The 4,424-nt window shown below is 44.3% G+C and overlaps 1 long non-coding RNA gene across 1 annotated transcript; it reads right to left on the bottom strand.

Annotated features, from left to right (window-relative positions):
- Positions 1 to 1,262: 1,262 nt before the first annotated feature.
- Positions 1,263 to 3,968, bottom strand: LOC145659931 (uncharacterized). Its single transcript, XR_014126107.1, has 3 exons — positions 2,641 to 3,968; positions 2,343 to 2,445; positions 1,263 to 2,152 (listed from the first exon to the last, which is right to left on the bottom strand). It is a non-coding gene; the product is annotated as an uncharacterized LOC145659931 (long non-coding RNA).
- Between the last annotated feature and the right edge of the window lie 456 nt (positions 3,969 to 4,424).

Raw genomic sequence — 4,424 nt, 5'->3', positions numbered from 1 at the left:
CCACCATACAGTTTTACCAAGAGTTGCAATCAGAAAGGATTTTTTTTTTAAACTATTCTTGCTTAAAATAAACCCAACATGCACAAAAAGTAGTAGATGTCTACAGCGACCTTGGAAATACCTCTGCCTCATACAAGTAATCTGAAGATGTTCTGAGCTCCACTGGCCCTCAGGCCCTGTCCCTGTGGGGGTGTCCTGTGACATTTAGACTCTCTAATGTAACCCTAACTCCCGTCTCGCTGTCCACATGTGTCTGAGTCAGTGTCTACACGAGAAGATCGCGGCACTCTTCTGGAATGCCTGTAGAGCTAGTGTGACCTAAGCACTCGGGGAACCTTCACACTGTAGATACACTCTCCCAGCTTTCTAAGAACAGACCAAGAGTGTGAGGTGTGATCTGACTGAACGTTCAACGCGGTATCTATATGCTCAGCAGGCAGATGGATGTTCAATTTGACTTGTGTTTGTAGTGTAACATGGAATGGGTTGGGAAGAGTTAAGGTTACGGTTACGGTTAGGGTTAGGGTTAGGGCTAAGGTTAGGGTTAGGGTAAAGTTAGGGTTAGGTTTAGGGTTAGGGTTAGGGCTAAGGTTAGGGTTAGGGTTAGGGTTAGGGTTAGGGTTAGGGTTAAGGTTAAGGTTAGGGTTAGGGTTAAAGTTAGGGTTAGGTTTAGGGTTAGGGTTAGGGTTAGGATTAAGGTTATGGTTATGGTTAGGGTTAGGGTTAAGGTTATGGTTAGGGTTAGGGTTAAGGTTATGGTTAGGGTTAGGGTTAAATTTAGTGTTAGGGTTAGGGTTAAGGTTAAGGTTAGGGTTAAATTTAGGGTTAGGGTTAAGGTTAGGGTTAGGATTAAGGTTAGGGTTAGGGTTAGGGTTAGGGTTAGGGTTAAGGTTAAGGTTAAGGTTAAGGTTAAGGTTAAGGTTAAGGTTAAGGTTAGGGTTAGGGTTAAGGTTAAGGTTAGGGTTAGGGTTAAAGTTAGGGTTAGGTTTAGGGTTAGGGTTAGGGTTAGGGTTAAGGTTAGGGTTAGGGTTAAGGTTACGGTTAGGGTTAGGGTTAAATTTAGGGTTAAGGTTAGAGTTAAGGTTAAGGTTAGGGTTAAATTTAGGGTTAGGGTTAGGGTTAGGGTTAGGGTTAAGGTTAGGGTTAGGGTTAGGGTTAAGGTTAGGGTTAGGGTTAGGGTTAAGGTTAGGGTTAGCGTTAAGGTTAGGGTTGAGGTTAGGGTACATGTCAATTCTATCTCACATAATTTATTTGTACTTATTTGGCATAGCCCATGTAATTCTTATGGTGCTATCAGAGACCTACTAAACATGAGCACCATACCCAACTGAAGCTTACTGTGGCAACAGTAGACTTTCATGTTCCATTTCCATTTCCATTTCCATTTATGGCATTTATCAGACACTCTTATCCAGAGCAACTTACAAAAGTGCTTTGTAATTTTCTCATAAAATATATCCAAGTACAGTATAGTAGGTTAGAATTAAACATACCAATGAACTAGAATACTGTAGAATACAGGGATGAATGCTGATACCTAGAAGTGCAAAATACATAAGTGCAATAAACAATAAGTGCTAGAGTTTGTTAAAAAGCATAAATAGTGCCCTACAAAAAGTATTAAATTAGTCAGTCAATAAGGGAGCAGTGTCAGTTGTCCTTTAAATATTCTGCAAATAGATGGGTAATCAGTCTGCGTTTGAAGACTGTAAGGGACTTTGCTGTCCGGACAGCAAACGGGACTTCATTCCACCATCTTGGAGCCAGGACAGAAAATAGTCTCGATGCTTGTCGTCCATGAGACCTGAAGCAAGGTATTTCAAGCCGAGCCATACTTGAGGTTCGAAGTATTTGAGGTACAGATCAAGCTTTGACCATTGACCTCATGTATGAAGGGGCTGGTCCATTTTTGGATTTGTAGGCAAGCATCAAGGTTTTAAATCTGATGCGTGCAGCTACAGGGAGCCAATGAAGGGAGTGCAGCAGTGGAGTAACGTGTGAACTTCGGAAGATTGAAGACATGAAGTCATGCTGCTGCATTCTGGACAAGTTGTAGAGGTTTGATGGCTCTTAGAGGAAGACCAGCAAGTAGCGAGTTGCAGTAGTCTAGCTTTGAGATCACAAGAGACTGCACAAGCTCCTGGGTAGTTTCCTGCGAAAGAAAGGGTCAAATCCTTCGTATGTTACAAAGGCGGAATCTGCAAGACCGGGTTAGATTAGAAACATGAGTGGAGAACGACAACTGGTTGTCCAAAGTTACGCCAGGCTACGGGCAGCTTCAGATGGTGATACCAGGGAGTTCTCAAAGGAAACAGTGAGGTCATGGTAAGGGTTGGGAGTACCTGGGATGAACCGAAGCTCAGTTTTACTGGGGTTGAGCTTCAAGTGGTGGGCTGTCATCCATGACGCAATGTCACTCAAGCATGCCGAGATACGTCTGGAGACCTGCATGCCAGAGGGTGAAATAGAAAGAAATAATTGAGTGTCATCAGCATAGCAGTGGTAGGAGAAACCATGAGAAGATATTATATCACCAAGAGAACGAGTATACAAAGAGAAGAGAAAGGGGCCTAATACTGAGCCCTGTAGAACACTAGTGGAGAGTCTACATGGTTTGGATGTGGATCTTCTCCATGTCACCTAATAGGACCATCCATCCAGATAGGACTGAAACCATCTTCAAGCAGAGCCAGTCACACCAATCCTGGAAAGAACAGAGAGAAGAATGTTGTGGTTCACTGTGTCAAAGGCTGCTGAAAGGTCTAGAAGAATCAAAACAGATGACTGTTTGGCAGCTTTAGCGGCATGATGTTTCTCAGTCACCGCTATGAGGGCCATTTCTGTAGAATGTGCCGGTTTGTAGCCAGACTGATTAGAATCATGCAGCTGGTTCTGGGTGAGAAAAATAGACAATTGATTATAAACTGCTTGTTAAAGTGCTTTTGAGAGGAAAGAGAGAAGTGATACTGGTCTGTAGTTGGTAACGCTGGAGCTGTCAAGTGTGGCCTTCTTGAGGATTGGTACCACCCTGGAGGTTTTGAATGCAGTAGGCACGTATCCAGAAGATATGGAGTTGTTGATGATGACAGAGATGAAAGGAAGCAGATCTCTTGCGATTGTCTGGAAAAGAGCAGAAGAAATTGGATCCAGCGGACATGTAGTCGGATTGCTGGAAGTCAGGAGTTGAAGAATTTCATCTGTGGAGAGAGGAGAAAAAGAAGTCAGAGAGTTGGATGTTGGGGAATGCACATTGGTTGGAGGAGTAGGAATAGAGGAAAAGGGCTGCTGGATTGCTGCAACCTTCTCCTCAAAGAAGATGATAAAATCCTCCGGAGTAAGAGATGAGGAAGGAGGGGGAGAAGGAGGATTAAGGAGAGAAGAAAAATAGTGAAGAGCTTGCATGGATCAGATGATGATGATTCAAATTTCTCTCTGTAGTAGGATGACTTTGCAGATGTTACTTCCAGTGAGAACTTGGAAAGGAGAGACTTGTATGAGCTGAGGTCTGAATCTATGCGAGATTTCCTCCACCACCTCTCTGTTCCACTGATATATTTCTCAGTTCCTTTTCCAGTACTCTTCTGTCTGCATGGGAGTAAGGAGCTGGGAGGAAAGGTTGAGAATGGAGAAAAAAGGTTGAACTCATATAATTCTACATAATCTCTTTGCAGCAGATCTTTGCCTGCAACCTTCCTCCTGACTCTCTTGGGTTTCACTGCAGTCGAGGCTGGGCCGATGATTGGTCAGTGAGTCATGTGCAGTTTTAACATGGCTGAAAGAGAGGGGGGCTTTCCTAACCTGAGCAAACCCATGTCTGGAGGTTGGGTGGGGGGTGCTGTCCTGAGCAGACAGGCTGGCAGGTGACACAAGCCTTCCTCCTGCTCCCTCTGCCCTTCGTCTGGCTCCCTCTGCCCTTCGTCTGGCTCCCTCTGCCCTTCGTCTGGCTCCCTCTGCCCTTCGTCTGGTCTGCTTCTCCTATTTGTTTAATTTTCTTTTAGTTCACAAGCGTCATTCATGTTACACAGTGTTGTGCGTTTGAGTGCACGTGTATATTTGTATATTTCTTTTCATTTTTAGATTTAAACAGAGACAATCTGGTCAGATATGCCTTCAAGAAAATATGACATACATGACATACAGCTTTGGTATTATATTGAACAGTGAGGTAGTTTGCTGCTACTTTACCACGGTGTCATCTCTGTACCGTCTGTACCACACTGTGGCTCTGTTCTCAGGGCCTGTGCACCACTCTGCACTACGGTTATCTCTGTGCTCAATTCCCACGGCAACCGGGCGCATTTAGAGAGTTTTTACCTTAAAAGGAAAGGAGGAGAGGACTTGCACTTCCTGTAGGGGGGGGGGGGGGGTCTCCTTTCCTCTTTCTTCATTACTCTGTTCCTTTACACCCTCTCTGTGTGTCTCAC

This window comes from Electrophorus electricus, chromosome 11 (assembly GCF_041902795.1).
Source record: "Electrophorus electricus isolate QZ-2024a chromosome 11, ASM4190279v1, whole genome shotgun sequence".
NCBI lineage: Eukaryota > Metazoa > Chordata > Actinopteri > Gymnotiformes > Gymnotidae > Electrophorus > Electrophorus electricus.
The sequence above is the reverse complement of the archived record's forward strand: the minus strand, read 5'-3'. Positions and strand labels throughout refer to the sequence as shown.